Source organism: Hypanus sabinus, chromosome 31 (genome assembly GCF_030144855.1).
Source record: "Hypanus sabinus isolate sHypSab1 chromosome 31, sHypSab1.hap1, whole genome shotgun sequence".
Taxonomy (NCBI): domain Eukaryota; kingdom Metazoa; phylum Chordata; class Chondrichthyes; order Myliobatiformes; family Dasyatidae; genus Hypanus; species Hypanus sabinus.
This window is the reverse complement of record NC_082736.1, coordinates 7,700,875-7,718,176: the sequence shown is the minus strand read 5'-3', so window position 1 is coordinate 7,718,176 and position 17,302 is coordinate 7,700,875.

Here is a 17,302-nt window from a genome sequence, read left to right as displayed (position 1 = left end):
TTCCCTTGTCCATTCACTTTTCTCCACTGTTCTCCCTGCTGGCACTTCACCATGTAACTGGGACACGTGCTACACCTGCCCTGACACCATCATTCGGGGTCGCAGAACCCTTCCAGAAAAAGCACCACTTCCCCTGCAAGTCTATTGAGGTCATGAACTGTATCCAGTGCTCACTGCGCAGACTGCTTCACATCTGGCAATGAATTCCACAGATTCTCCACCATCTGGCTGAAGAAATGTCTTCTCATTTCTGTTCAAAGGGATTTTCCTTCTATTCTGAGTCTGCACCATCTGGTGCTGGACTAACCCACAAGAGGAAACATCCTCCCCACTTTCACTTGACATGGACAGGTATGTGGATAGTGACGGTGAGAGGGATGTGGGACAAATGCAGCCGGATGGGACCAGCTCAGATGATTTTGGTCATCATGGACAAGTGGCACCTCCATTTTCATGTTTCTGAGGAATAGTATCTGTTTTACATATTTTAATGTAATCTTCTCCCTGAGTTGTAATTTCTATTTTCTGTCCGTGGCTAAGGACTTTTCATTCAAAGCCAATAGCATCTCCTCCACAATCACCATCAGCACTGGTGCACCACAAGGCTGTGTGCTTGGCCCCTACTCTACTCACTCTATACCTGTGATTGTGTGGCTCAGTACAACTCCAATGCCACATTTACATTTGCAGATGACACCACTGTTGTTGGATTAATCAAATTTGGTGACAAATTTGACATCAGGAGGGAGATGGAGGATCTGGTTGAATGGGGCCACAACAGGAAACTCTCACTCAACGTCAGCAAAGCCAAAGAGCTGATCACTGACTACAGGAGGTCCATGAGCCAGTCATCATCAGGGACTGGAGGTGGGTCTGTCCCAGGACTAGCACTAAGTGCCATTATAAAGAAGGAATGACTGTGACTCTACTCAGAAGTTTGATTATAATCGGCATGTCATCTGAAACTTTGACATTTATATAGATGCACATTGTAGAGTATCCTGAGTAGTTGCATCACGGCCTGATATGGAAACACAATGATCAGGAATGGACAGGTCTATGAGAAGTAGTAGATACATCCACATCATCACAGGCAAAGCCCTCCCCGTCATCCAAACATTTACAAGATGCACTTCTACAAGTAAACTGTGTCCATCATCAACAACATCCTTCATCCACCTCATGCCCTCTTTGCACAGCTGCCATCGGGAAGGATGTACAGGAGCCTTAGGTCCCACACCACCAGCTTCAGGAAGTTATTACCCAACACCAGTCAGGCTCTTGCAACAGCATAGGTAAATTCACTGAGCTGATTCCATAACCTGCACTCATGTTCATGTATTCTACAACTGAATTTCACAGTGATAATTATTTTTTATTACTTGCACAGTTTGTCTTCTTTTGCACGTTGTTTGTCTGTCAGTCTTTGCTGTTTATAGTTCTGATAAATTCCATTGTGTTTACTTTCCTGTAAATATCTGACAGAAAATGAATCTCTAAGTAGGAACTTGTTGCACTAGAGGTCCCAACACACTGGACCACTGCCTGCCTTTCTCTCCCGAGACCACACTGTGATAAGTGGGATCATTTGGCTGTACTCGTCTGACCTGCATTCAGACAGAGCCTAAACAACAAGGCTCCAGAGATCAATATAACCAAGGGGAGGTGTTGAGAGGCAGAGGAACGGTTACAGGATTGCCTGGAGTCGGCAGGCTGGGCCATGTTCAACAGCTCATCTAAGAACCTGAACGACTACACTGGCGTCATTACAGACTTTATTAAAACGGCTGTGGAGGCATGCGTCCCACAAAATTGTTCGGGGTTTTCCCAACTCAGTAGCCCTGGATGAGCAATGACATCCGGAACCTGCTGAGCACCAGATCAGAGACGTTCAAGTCCGGAGATCAGGAATGCCTCAAGAGGTTTAGGTATGATCTCAGGAAACCATCTCTCAGCTGAAGTGGATTCAGGACTAGACCGGAATAAAATAGGGATTATTGACAGTTGTGGCAGGGTTTGAATGCCAGAACCTCCCGCAAAGGTAGATCCTGTGACAAAGGGGACAGCAGAGCTTTGCTTCCCGAAGAGCTCAATGCCATCTTTGCTCGCTTTGACCACCAGAAGAGGGAGGAACTATCGTACACCCCCATGTCTCCCGATGATCATTTGGTCTCAGTATCTGAAGATGATGTGCAGGCTGCCTTCAAGAGAGTGAATCCAAGGAAAGCGTCCGGTCTGGATGGAGTACCTGGCTGAGTACTGAAGACCTGTGCTGACCAGCTGGCTGGTGTATTCACAGATACCTTCAACCTCCCTATCTGGCAGTGTGTGGTACCCAACTGCTTCAAGGAAGCTTCAATCATATCGGTGCCCAACAGCAGCATGGTAACCTGTTTAAATCACTATTGCCCAGTGCCAATAAAACATCCACAGTGATTAAGTGTGTTGAGAGGCTGGTGTTGAAGCATATCAGCTCTTGTCTGAATGGTGACTTGGATCACCTCCAATTCACCTACTGAAGCAACAGCAGATGCTGTATCAAAGTGGGTGATGAATCAGCATACAGGAGGGAAATCGAAAACTTGGTGGAGTGGTGTAATGACAACAACCTCTCACTCAATGTCAGTAAGACCAAGGGACTGATTGTAGACTTCAGGAGAGGAAACCGGAGGTGCATGAACCAGTAATCAAAGGACAATCGGAGGTGGAGAGGGTCAGTAACTTTAAATTCCTGACACCCGCAAATTATATACAACATATCGGGAAAGAGAGAGAGAGAGAGAGAGAGAGATCCAAAAAAAGAAAATATTAAAGGTACTTCACCCAGACGACACTAAAGTGTACCCCTGCCTAATAGGGGTAAAAAATAATGACAGTGTTATTCGCTGACGTTTCTATTGCCCATGGTGGGTTCAAGTGTAAAAGAGATGTTGAGGTGAGTTTAGGTGTCATTCGCTCACGAGCATAGCCAATGTTATTTAAACTAACTGGCTCGCTGCTAAGGAGCTATTCTGTTGCAGACATCCCACCTCTCCCGGAGCCTCCCGCATATTGACGGTGCTACCTCCCTGAAATAAGTTCCTGAGGGGGGGGGGGTATCTGCAATTCCCGTGGGTGGGGGAGGGGGGCACTGTTCACGGAAATCCCCCACAGTTTACAATGACGCGCTGATGTCACAGTGGTGCCAGTTTTACTGACGTTGTTTCCTGGGGAACGGTCCGGGGTGGGCGGTTAGTCCGGGATGGTGGACATGGGGTTGTGGTAAAGTGGAGTCGGTCTCTACTTTGGGTTTCGGCTCCACTGTGGGAATCGGCCTCTCCTCTTCCTGCCCACGGAACAGTGAGTGTTTGTCAGCGCCTCACCGCACCGGCTCTCTGCCTCAGGTACAGTATTTAATCCATATTTGCACAGTTACATGGATAGGAAAGGTTGAGAGGGACACGGGCCTAATGCAGGCGGATGGGACGAGTTCAGGTAGACAACTTGGTCGGCGTGGATGAGTTTTACCAAAGGGACGGTTTCAGTTCTGTAGAAATCACTGACTCTATGTTGGGAGGTTAATTCCGGATGTCAGCTAAACTCTGTGTAAAATATTTACTTCTCAGATCCCCTTTAAATCTCTTTTTAAATAGTTTTGTACAATTCTAATGAGAGGCGATTCTTTGGCTGATAAGGAAAGTACAACAGAGTTGTGGAAGAACTTCTTCTCCCAGAGAGTTGTGCAGGTGTGGAATGCACTGCCTCGGAAGACGGTGGAGGCCAATTCTCTGGATGCTTTCAAGAAGGAGCTAAATAGATATCTGATGGATAGGGGAATCAAGGGATATGGGGACAAGGCAGGGACTGGGTATTGATCAGCCATGATCTCAGAATGGCGGTGCAGACTCGAGGGGCCGAATGGTCTACTTCTGCACCTATTGTCTATTGTCTATTATTTGACCATTAATACCTTTGTCCAACAGAAATCCATCTTCCTGGGTTTCAGGTAAGTCCATGCTGAAGTTCTGTGTTCCAGGTTCCCACTGCAGTTTCACAGTCAGTGGTTTCTGCGTGTCTATACTGACCATCAAAAATCTGTCTGCACTAAGTCAGCACTTGGTCTGTCTTCTACCCTGCCCTGGTGATTCAAATGCTCAATCAGATGGTCCTTAAATACCAGCCTGCACCACCCCCTCAGGCAGTGTGTTCCCAATTGTAACCACCTTCAGAGGAGAGAGGACCTCAGATCCTCTTCAAACCACACATTTCTCTTGTTAAATTTATGTTTTAGACACCTCATACTTGTGTGAATTAAATTCCATCTGCCATTTTTCCAGCTGGTCCACATCCCAGATCAAGATTTGCCACAATTCCTCACTGTCCACTACATCCCTAATCTTGGTGTCATCTGCAAACTCGCTGATCCAGTTTACCACATTCTCATCCAGATCGTTAATACAGATGGAAAAGAACAATGGACCCAGCACCGGGAAGTTCAACCGTTTGAGGTGAAAGAGGCACTGCTGTGCCATTTTCACCACACAGCAGGTACGTGAAGACCACATGAGATCCTCAGGTATGTTGATGCAGAGGAACTGAAAGCTGTTTACCCTCTCAACCCCAGATCCATTGATGTCAATAAGGGTTAGCCCGTCTCCATTAATCCACACAGATTTTGGTCTCCCAGTTAGGAAGTCGAGGATCCAATTGCAGAGGGACCAGGTTCAGTAGATTATTGATCAGGTCTGTGGGAATGGTAGTGTTAAACACTGAGCTCTAGTCAGTGAACAACATCCTGACATAGGCAGGACAGATTCACTGCCCTTTACTAAGAAAATAATTCCTTATCTTTGTTCTAACAGGATGTCCCAGTATTCTGAGTCTGTGCCCTGTGGTCCTGGACACAGTATCGGAAACACCCTCCCCACTCCATTCTTGGCCTTTCAATATTTGATTGGTTTCAATGAGATTCCCTCATTCTTCTAAAGTCCTGAGAGTACAGGCTCAGAGCTATCAAACAATACTTGTGCATTAAACCTTTTATTGCCAGGATCATTTTTGTGAACTTCTTCTGGACCCTCTCTAATGCGAGCTTGTAGCTTTTTAGATAAGGGATCCAAAACAGTTCACAATACTCCAAGTGTGCTCGGACCAATCCCTTATAAAGTCTGAGCATTACATCCTTGCTTTTCTATTGTAGCCCTAAATGAATGCTAACAATGCACTTGGTTTCCTTACCACCAACTCAACTGGCAAGTTTATCTTTAGGAAACCTTGCACAACTGATACGTCCCTGACCCTGGTATCCAGGGTACAAAACACCATCGGGTCATCTCCTTTGCTGCCACAGAATCTCCTGCACATCCCCTGTACTATGAGTCTGCTGTCATCACTGCTCTGCTTGACCTTTCCTCCCGTGGAGCATCGGTCTGGGGTCTCAGTACCACCGACCTGACGGGCTGCTGTCTCTGGTTCCTCATCCCAGGGGTATCCAAAGGAGTGTACTTGTTGCTGAGGGTCACGGCCACAGGGAGACATTCCACCGTGTGTCTCTTCCCCTTTCCGTCGTGGTGGTCACCCAACAATCTGCAGCCTGACCTCAGGTGTGACCAACTCACTGAATCTCTGGTCTCAGCATCATGGAAACTCTAGGTCCGTCCATTTCCTTAACACAGTCAGTCAGGAGCTGCAACTGGAGCACTTCTGGCATGTGAAATGATCAGGGACACTGACTGACTCCCTGACCTCCCACATCCTGAGGTGGAGCATGTCAATGTAATTCCAGCTGCTTCAACAGGGAGAGGAATTCCAAAGAAATCCTCTGACATTTGACTTCCCAGAGTACACCGACTTATCTCCCATTTCTCTGCCCGCATTTCCAGCCAGTCTATGTTCTGCTGAATCCTTTGGCAACTTTCCTCTCTATAAGCAATTGCACCAGTTTGTGTGTCTCTGTAGAACTACAAATCAGCCCTCCTTCATTTTGGTCCAGATCATTTCACAAAGAGCAGAGTTCCCAGCACTGATCCTTGTAGGGCACCACTGTTCACAGGTCTCCATTCAGCATCGCATCCCTCAACCTTTTGTGTTCTTTGGCCAAGCTACATTTAGAATGTATTATACCAAATTTATATTCAGCCCACGTGGCTCTATGCTCCGGATCAGCCCACCATGGGGACTTTGCCAAAGTCCTTGTGTCCTATATACCCACTACCCGGCTCTCATCAGTGGAATTTGTCACTTAAAACATTCGACCAAGTTTGCAAGACTTGAAAAGTGATATTGGCTACTCTGAAAGTGTTTATGCTTACTCAGGTACAAGTTGATCCCAGTGTTAAAAATCTTTGCCAATAATATCCCTAACACTAATGCAAGATGTGTTGGTGCGTGGCCTAGTGTATAAGGCATCAGGTCTAGTGATCCGATGGTCACTGGTTCGAGCCTCAGCTGAGGCAGCGCGTTGTGTCCTTGAGCAAAGCACTTACCAGCACATTGCTCTGCAACGACACCGGTACCAAGCTGCTTGGGTCCTAGTGCCCTTCCCTTGGAACATCGATGGTGTGGAGAGGGGAAGGCTTGCAGCTTGGGCAACTGCTGGTTGCAACTCCCATGCAACCCTGCCCAGGCCTGTGTCCTGGAAAAACCTTTCAAGGCACAAATCAATGGTCTCACAAGACTAACAGATGCTTATAAATGCAAGATTCATCAGGTCCCTATTGCAGTTCTTAAAAAGGGGAAGAATATTTGTCAGTTTCTACTCTTCTGTATCCTGACCTGTAATTAAAAGAGCATCAGTTTTGAGTCTTGTTAAATTTTTGTCCTTATTTTACCCTCAACCATCAGGATTTTGAACCAAAATTCAAAGTAGATTTATTATCAAAGTATGTATACATTCTACAACTTTGAGGTTTGTTTCAAACGGGCTGCCACAAAACAAAGAAAGCCAAAATCTCGTCAAGACTTTCAAACATTGTGGGGATCTTTTCTGAATTATTTTCAAAACCTTCAATTCATTGTTTAAACTCAGATGTTGGCTATTATTAATTTTTATTATATGAGAAGGTATTTTACCACCTTTATTCCTTAATGAACAGCTTTGGTCCTGGTAGGGGTTAGATTCTTTCTTTTTGTAATAAATTAGTATATTTCAATATAAATATTGATTAACTTACATTAATACGGGGTAATGAGATTGTGTTATGGACAGATGTATTTAGTTTTTTAAAAATCCTTTTTGACCTTTTATATACACTTTCTTATACTCTGTATTCTATATAGAAACTAATAAAAATATTGGAAAAAAAAACTTGGGCATTTAGCTCCCAACTACAAATATTCTTCAGCTGTGATTCAGTATTGGTCAAGTTAAACATGACAATCCATAATAGGGCAATAAGATTATCCACCTTATTTCTTATACTCTGGGCATTGAGAAAAAAAAACACTGAGTACTGCATTTTCTACCCTCACTGAGTCTGCATCCCTCATGCACTGATACTCACCCTGCTGGCTGCAGTTATGTCCTATCATCTGCCTGCCCTTCCTGACAGTGTGGCTGCATGCTACCTTTGCAGTTTTACCATCTGTCCCTACCTGAGTCATTTCACTCCAGTTCCCACGCCCCTACCAAATTAGTTTAAACCCTCCCCAACTGCTGTAACAAACCAGCAGTATGCCCACAAGAAAAATAATCTCAGGGTTGCATATGGTGACAGAAAAGTATTTTGATATTACATTTACTTTCAGCTTTGAACTTTGTGGTAGAGAGCCAGTGTTGGACTGGTCAGTGTCCTCACTGGCCGGTGCTGTGCTCTGGCAGCTCAGTGTGCTTGGAATACAGAGCCAGTGTTTTTATAGAAGTGTGTCCTTATTGCACAATTGATCTTGTCCATCCTGGAGCTTGGAATATTCACTGGAGACCAGAATAATTTTTTCAGACTATTATTAGTCAGAGGATCCTTCTGGGATGGTCTGGACTATCTGACCCATCAAGTTTATACCAACTCCTGCTACAACATTTCCACAGTCCCATTCCGCACTCTGTCCCCACAGCTCTGCCGGATATTTTCCTTGAAGAACCTGTCTAATTCCTCTTTGAACACTGGTTGTTCCCGCCACCACTCTGGTGAGTCCCATATTTCCCAAGGTGAAGTCAAGAATGTCTCCCTCCCTGGTGGACCATCTACACACTGTTTCAGGAAACCTTCCTGAACATACTTAATGCCAGATCCAAGCCTCAGGTGGTAAGGGAGTCCCAGTCACTCTGGGGAGATTATTCACTCACCAAAACTACTCTGTTGTTTTTATATCAGCCCATAACCTGCTGACATATCTGTTCCTCTCTCTCACTGGCTATTGAGAGGCCAACAGTATAATCCCATCACAGTGATTGCACCTTTCTCATTCCTGAGTTCCACCCACATTGTCTCACTGGATGAGCCTCTGGGATGACCTTGAATTTGTGACATTCTGCCTGATCAGCAGTACAGCTCCCCAGCCTCATTCACCTCCCTCTGGACTGTCTGAATCCGCATCCTGGAATGTTTCGCTACCAGTCCTGCCCTTCTCTGTAATGGCTGAATCACTGTGCCATGTACTAATCCAGGCTCTAAGTACATCTGCATTAACTGTTTCACACCCGGCACTGACACAAACACAATTCAGCCCCTCGGTGACACTGTGCTCATTAACTATGCAGTGGTGTACTGGGCTAATGGCATCAACACGGGTTGAAGTCATTCTGACCCCCGGCTCTGTAATGAGTCAACCTATAGCCGGGGAAGTGATGAACCCACCCCCGTCATGCTAGACTTACTTTTTATTCTTTCTCTTATTTCTAATATCTGTTTATCTGTGCACTTGTAGTGCTACTGAGACACTGTAATTTCCCATTTGGACTTACTTTCTGTGTTAATCCACATCCGTCAATGCCACTACTGACCTTTCACTCTTCCCATCAGCTGTCCTGAAAGAGCCCAACGATCCATATAACAAAAACCCTCCGTCCTGCACCAGCTTGTTAGCCACTACCTTCTTATTTCTTCTCTCGCGAGCAGGTGACAGTGGGATTAGCTCCCCCCGCCCCCCACCACGGAGTTTCTACTTAACTTTTTCCCCAATGCCCTAAGTTCTCTTCGCAGAACTTTGTCTCTTTTGTTAGAACCAATATGGACACGGCCTCTGGCTGAAAGATAGTAAGAGATTTGAAAGTAGTGGGGGGAGGGGAAAATGCGAAAGGATAGGAGAAGACCGGAGGGGGTGGGATGAGGCTAAGAGCTGGAAAGGTGATTGGCGAAAGTGATACCGAGCTGGAGAAGGGAAAGGATCCTGGGACAGGAGGCTTCGGGAGAAAGAAAGGTGGGGGTGGGGGGGTAAGCACCAAAGGCAGATGGAATAAAAGCAAACAACTAAATATGTCAGAGATGGGTAAGAAGGGGAGGAGGGCCATTAATGGAAGTTAGAGAAGTCAATGTTCATGCCATCAGGTTGGAGGCTACCCAGCCAGTATATAAGGTGTTGTTCCTCCAACCTGAGTGTGGCTTCATCTTGACAGTAGAGGAGGCCATGGATAGACATATCAGAATGGGAATGGGACATGTGGCCACTGGGAGATCCTGCTTTCTCTGGTGGACCAAGCGTAGGTGTTCAGCAAAATGGTCTCCCAGTCTGCGTCGGTTCTCACCAATATATAAAAGGCCACAGCGGGAGCAAGGAAGCAGTATACCACACCAGCCGACTCACAGGTGAAGTGTCGCCTCACCTGGAAGGACTGTCTGGGGCCCTGAATGGTGGTGAGGGAGGAAGTGTAAGGGCAGGTGTAGCACTTGTTCCGCTTACAAGGATAAGTGCCAGGAGGGAGATTGGTGGGAAGGAATGGGGGGTACGAGTGGACAAGGGATCCCTGTGGAAAGCAGAAAAGGGGGGGGGGGGATGGAATGATGTACTTGGTAATGGGATCACTTTGGAGGTGGCAGAAGTTACGGAGAATTATACGTTGGAGCTGGAGGCTGGTGGGGTGGTAGGTGAGGACAAGGGGAACCCTATTCCAAGTGGGGTGGTGGGCAGATGGATTGAGGGCAGATTTGCGGGAAATGGGAGAGATGTGTTTGAGAGTAGAGTTGATGATGGATGAAAGGAAGCCCCTTTGTTTAAAAAAGAACATCTCATTCATCCTGCAATGAAAAGCCTCATCTGAGAGCTGATGTGGCGGAGATGGAGGAACTGTGAGAAGGGGATAGCGTTTTTGCAAGAGACAGGGTGGGAAGAGGAATAGTACGGGTAGCTGTGAGAGTCTGTAGGCTTATAGTAGATATCAGTAGATAAGCCATCTCCAGAGATAGAGACAGAAAGATCAAGAAAGGGGAGGGAGGTGTTGGAAATGGACCAGGTAAATTTGAGGGCAGGGTGAAAGTTGGAGACAAAGTTAATGAAGTCAACGAGCTCAGCATGCATGCAGGAGGCCGCGCCAATGCAGTCGTCGATGTAGCGAAGGAAAAGAGGGGGATGGATACCCGTACAGACTTGGAACATAGACTGTTCCACAAATCCAACAAAAAGGCAGGCGTAACTGGGACCCTTAAGGGTGCCCAGGGCTACACCTTTGGTTTGGAAGAAGTGGGAGGAGCCAAAGGAGAAATTATTGAGAGTAAGAACTAATTCCGCTAGACAGAGGAGAGTGGTGGTAGAGGGGAATTGGTTAGGTCAGGAATCCAAAAAGAAGCGAAGAGCTTCGAGACTGTCTGGGTGTGGGATGGAGGTATATAGGGACTGGACGTCCATGGTGAAAATAAGGCAGTGGGGGCCAGGTAACTTAAAATCACTGAAAAAATTCAAAGCATGAGAAGTGTCACGAAAATAGGTGGAAAGAGATTGAACAAGGGGGGATAAGATATGCAGAATTGTGTTCGGTGGTGCAGGAGCAAACTGAGACAATAGGTCTACCTGGACAGGCAGGTTTGTGGATCTTGGGTAGGAGGTAGAAATGGGAAGTGCGGGGTGTGGGAACTATGAGGTTTGTGGCAGTGGATGGGAGATCCCCAGAGCTAATAAGGTTGGTGATGGTATAGGAAACAATGGCCTGGTGTTCCTTAGTGGGATCATGATGAAGGGGTAAATAAGAGGAGGTCTCAGAAAGTTGTTGATGAGCCTCAGTCAGGTAGAGGTCAGTACGCCAGACACCAACAGCTCTCCCCTTATCAGCAGGTTTTATAGTGAGGTTGGGACTGGTGCGGAGGGAGCGGAGAGCAGAGAGTTCGGAAGGAGTGAGGTTGGAATTGGAACGGGGTGCAGTGAAGTTGAGACGGTTGATGTCCCATCGGCAATTAGCAATAAAGAGATCCAGAGCAGGCAGAAGACCAGAGCGGGGTATCCATGAAGAGGAGGGATGAAGACAGGAGAAGGGATCATCGGTGGGGGTAGCCGGCGGAAAAAGACTTCAGCGTCATGGCGTACGCGGAACTCGCTGAGGTGACAAAAGGGGACAAAGCTGGAGCCTTTACTGAGGACAGACTGCTCTGCCTCAGAGAGTTGAAGGTCGGAGGGAATGGTAAATACCTGGCACAGATGGGAGATGGGATCAGAGGGGGGAGGTAGGCTGGTAGCGTCAGTGGAGAGGGTAGGTATCACTGTGATGATTGTACGCTCTAGTATCAATTGTTTGGTGAGAGGAAGATGGAGCCTCTGAGGGCCCAGGAGCTGACGATGGGATCTGAGGGAAAGGGGATGGTAGAGTGTGGTGGGGGAAGGGGAGACGGGAAACACAATCGCAGTATGTGAAGACTTGGCCTGGAGTTCAAGGCTGGATTTGTAGTCAGTGGTTGAAATGACCTGACTTGGTCTAACCAAGCAGAGTCCACTGCCAAGAAGGCCCACCAGCGCCTTTACTTCCTGAGAAAGCTGAAGAAATTTGGCCTGTCCCCTAAAACCCTCACTAATTTTTATAGGTGCACCGTAGAAAGCATTCTTCTAGGGTGCATCACAACCTGATATGGAAGTTGTCCCGTCCAAGACCGGAAGAAGCTGCAGAAGATTGTGAACATAGCCCAGCACATCACACAAACCAATCTTCCGTCCTTGGACTCACTTTACAGCACACGCCGTCGGAGCAGAGCTGCCAGGATAATCAAGGACAAGACCCACCCAGCCAACATACTTTTTGTCCCTCTTCCCTCTGGGAGAAGGTTCAGGAGCATAAAGATTCATACGGCCAAATACCTTCCAAATATCCGGAGCTGACTTGCACTACTGTACTTTCCCTTTTCTATTTTCTAATTATGATTTATAATTTAAGTTTTTATTATATTTACTTTGATTTGTACTTCAGGGAGCACGAAGCACACAAACAAATATCACTGTGATGATGATACGCTCTAGTATCAATTCTTTGGTGACAATAAAGTATTTGTATTTGTAATTTAAACATAGAAACATAGAAAATAGGTGCAGGAGTAGGCCATTTGGCCCTTCAAGCCTGCACCGCCATTCAGTATGATCATGACTGATCAGCCAACTCAGAACCCTGTACCTGCCTTCTCTCCATACCCCCTGATCCCTTTAGCCACAAGGGCCATATCTAACTCTGTCTTAAATACAGCCAATGAACTGGCCTCAACTGTTTCCTGTGGCAGAGAATTTCACAGATTCACCACTCTCTGTGAAGTTTCTCTTCCTCTCGGTCCTAAAAGGCTTCCCCTTTATGCTTAAACTGTGACCCCTCGTTTCAGACTTCCCCAACATCGGGAACAATCTTCCTGCATCTAGCCTGTCCAATTCCTTTAGAATTTTATACGTTTCAATAAGATCCCCCCTCAATCTTCTAAATTCCAGTGAGTAGAAGCCTAGTCGAACCAGTCTTTCTTCATATGAAAGTCCTGCCATCCCAGGAATAAATCTGGAGAACCATCTTTGTACTCCCTCTATGGCAAGAATGTATTTCCTCAGATTAGGGGACCAAAACTGCACACAATAATCCAGGTGTGGTCTCACCAAGGCCTTGTACGACTGCATTAGAACCTCCCTGCTCCTGTACTGGAATCCTCTTGCTATGAATGCCAATATACCATTCGCATTTTTCACCAACTGCTGTACCTGCATGCTCACTTTCAATGACTGGTGTAGAATGACACCCAGGTGTCGTTGCACCTCCACTTTTCCTAATCGGCCACCATTCAGATAATAATCATCTGTTTTCCTGTTCTTGCCACCAAAGTGGATAACCTCGCATTTATCCACATTAAATTGCATCTGCCATGAATTTGCTCACTCACCTAACCTATCCAAGTCACCCCGCATCCTCTCAGCATCCTCCTCACAGCTAACACTGCCACCCAGCTTCATGTCATCCGCAAACTTGGATAAGCTGCATTTAATTCCCTCGTCTAAATTATTATTGTAAAGAACTGGGGTCCCAGCACTGAGCCTTGCGGTACCCCACTAGTCACTGCCTGCCACTATGAAAAGGTCCCATTTATTCACACTGTTTGTTTCCTGTCTACCAACCAATTCTCTATCCCCATCAATACCATACCCCCTATATCGTATGCTTTAAGTTTGCACACTCATCTCCTGTGTGGGACCTTATCAAAAGCATTTTGAAAATCCAAATATACCACATCCACTGGTTCACCCCTATCCACTCTATTAATTACATCCTCAAAAAATTCTGTAAGATTCATCAGACATGATTGTCCTTTCACAAATCCATGCTGGTTTTGTCCGATGATTTCACTGCTTTCCAAATCTGCTGTTATCACATCTCTGATAACTGACTCTAGCATTTTCCTCACCACCGATGTCAGGCTAACCGGTCTATAATTCCCCAGTTTCTCTCTCCCTCCTTTTTTAAAAAGTGGGGTTATATTAGCCACCCTCCAATCCTAAGGAACTAATATAGAATCTAAAGAGTTTTGAAAAATTATCACTAATGCATCCAATATTTTTTGGGCTACTTCCTTAAGCACTCTGGGATGAAGACCATCTGGGGATTTATCCGCCTTTAATCCCTTCAATATACCTAACACCACTTCCCCACTAATATGTATTTCCCTCAGTTCCTCCATCTCACTAGACTCTCGGACACCTACTATTTCCAGAGGATTATTTATGTCCTCCTTAGTGAAGTCAGAACCAAAGTAGTTATTCCATTGGTCTGCCACGTCCTTGTTACCCATGATCAATTCACTTGTTTCTGACTGTAAGGGACCCACATTTGTCTCAACCAATCTTTTTTTCTTTTCACATATCTATAAAAGCTTTTACTGTCAGGTTCTGTGTCCCAGCCAGCTTTCTCTCACAATCTTTTTTTCCCTTTCCTAATTAAGCCCTTTGTCCTCCTCTGCTGGACTCTGAATATCTCCCAGTCCTCAGGTGTGCCGCTTTTTCTGGCTGATCAGCAAATTTCCAGAAATCCCCCTCTGTACGTGGTGTGTGAGGGAGCTTTTCTCGCTGGAGCGCTTTGTGTCGGATAGACCGTTGGAAATTGGCGGGTGCGGTAATGTGAAGGCAGAGCTGGACAATGAGAGGCCGCTCTCGGCTCTGTCCGTTTCTCTGACTGTCTCCTCTCCAGTCTGCAAGAATATTGTCAATATAAATGGGTCCACGGTGCAAAAAAAGTTGGGGACCCCCAACAAAGATCTTTGTCAAATCCCCAGCAATCTGCTCACTTGCTTCTTTCACTATTGTAGGATATATGCCTTCAGTTCTTGGAGTCTTCTGCATCTTGTTGCTTTTCAGATGTCCCAGCACAGCCTCCTCGTTAATCTCAATATCTCTCTGCACATTAGCATGTCTCGCACTGTTTTCATTGACATTCAATTCCTTCTCCTCGGTAAATATTGACACAACGGAATCATTTAGTACCTCAGCCACTTGGTCTGACTTCAACCACATCATTCCTCCTTTAATCTTGAGTGGACCTTTCCAGTCTCTGGTGATCCCTGTTTAACTAATATAAATCAAAAGGCCTTGGGATTATCTTTGATCCCACTCCACGAGGACGGTTTGAGGCCCCATCTGGCCTTTCCTATCACCAGCTTTCGCATTTCCCCGCTATCTTTATATTCCAAAGATACCCAGTCTGATTTTAGCTTCATAAACCTTCCATATCCTTCTGACTAAATTCAGGATCTCTCCATTCATCCAAAGTTCCCTTACCTTACCGTCCTTGTCCTTACTCCTTACAGGAACATGCTGATCCTGAACGCTGAGCTGCTGGTCTTTAAACAACTCCCACATGTCAGATGTCGACTTGTCTGACAGTGGCTGCTCCCAGTCAATGCCCCTTGGCTTCTGTCTTACTCATAGCTAACGAACAAAATAAATGGTGATCGTCAGCTGGCCTGGCTCGTTTCCCTAAACTAATTCCCGTCTGTTCTCGCCTCTGGTGGGGCTCTGTACATAATGTTCCAAACACTCCTCGGAATCGCTGAAGAAATCTTGAGCATCTCGGCATTGAACAAGATCCAGTCAATTCGAGGGAAGATAAAGCCCCCCACAATGACAGTTCTGTTCTGCACCTCTCCCTAAACATAAACCTCTGTGTTCCTCCACCTCCCGGTGGTTATTGGGGGCCAATACTATAATCCAGTCCGTGTGACTGTAGATTGCCTCTGTAAGTGAGCCCTCCAGTTTGCTGTGACATTCCCAGTGGGGTAACTTCTGCATCTTATAACACCCCTTCCCCCCACTCACATGTAAAACAATGAAACCTAGAGATGTTGAGCTGCCAGCCCTGAACGTCCGACAACATAATACTCCTAATGACCTAATAAACTTATTTCAGCCCATCAATCCCACCATGTTTATTGGCCTGACATTGGCTCTCGTTCTTTTCAGACTGTCTTGTCATACATACATTCTCCCACTTGCTACTAGAGTTCAAACTCCGCCAAGTGACACCATCAAACCTCCTGGTGAGGATATTGGGTCCCCTCCAGTCCAGATGGAAATGGCCTTGTTTGTCCCGGTCTCCCACCTGACTGGAAGGGAGCCCATTGATCCATGAATCTGAAGACTTCCCTCCTGCATCGGTTACTCAGCAGCAATTGTTTCCTCACCACACCAGCACAAGGTTTGGGCCACAATTCCGTAATTACAATCCTGGAAGTCCTGCTTTTTAACCTATTTCCGAAAAATCACTGTGTAGGACCTGATACCTGCTCGTTTAAACTCTTCCGTGTAGCATGAAGAAAGCTCCCGTAAACATATTGGCTCCCCTCCTTGGACCCGTCTCACCTTTCCCTCGGGACCTCAATGATCCTCGTACCTAAAACCGTCACCCACCTCACATCAGCTCCTCAGCCACCACTTTACCTGGGCCTTAGAAGGCGCCAAAGCGCGGTCTATATATCCTTATATCTGCCGATGTATCCTGTTCCTTTATTTGATCAGACTTTCATATCACTTGCGACCCAGAGGAACAATTGTTCTGATGAATTAACCCTCTCATCACTGGATGTGACTGCACCCTCGCCCACCAACTGCTGTGTGTGAGGGCGCTCGCACTGGTCATGGGGCCGGGGAGGGACAGACTGAGGTCCTCGGGGATTTGCGGAATGGAAAAGCACTCCTATAATTTAAAGCAGGAGAATCAGAAAATTTCCAGAAATCTTCCAGTTTGTACGTGTTTCATGCCATCTTGGACAATGACTCCCATCCACTCCATAATGAACTGGTTAGGCACAGGAGTACATTCAGCCAGAGACTCATTCCACTGAGATACAACACTGAGCGTCATAGGAAGTCATTCCTGCCTGTGGCCATCAAACTTTACAACTCGTCGCTCGGAGAGTCAGACAACCTGAGCCAATAGGCTGGTCCTGGACTTATATTTCCACTTGGCATAATTTACTTATTATTATTGAATTATTTATGGTTTTATATTGCTATATTTCTACACTATTCTTGGTTGGTGCGACTGTAACGAAACCCAATTTCCCCCGGGATCAATAAAGTATGTCTGTCTGTCTAGAGTGGATGTGGAGGGGATGTTTCCTACAGTGGGGAAGTCTAGGACCAGAGGGCACAGATAGAGTGGATGTTTCCTATAGTGAGGGAGTCTAGGACCAGAGGGCACAGATAGAGTGGATGTTTCCTATAGTGGGGGAGTCTAGGACCACAGGACACATAGAGTGGATGTGGAGAGGATGTTTCCTATAGTGGGGGAGTCTAGGACCAGAGGACACAGATAGAGTGGATGTGGAGGGGATGTTTCCTATAGTGGGGAGGTCTAGGATCAGAGGACACAGATGGAGCTGGAGCGCTTTGTGTCGGGTAGACCGTTGAAATTGGCGGGTGTGGTAAAGTGAAGGCGGAGCTAGACGATGAG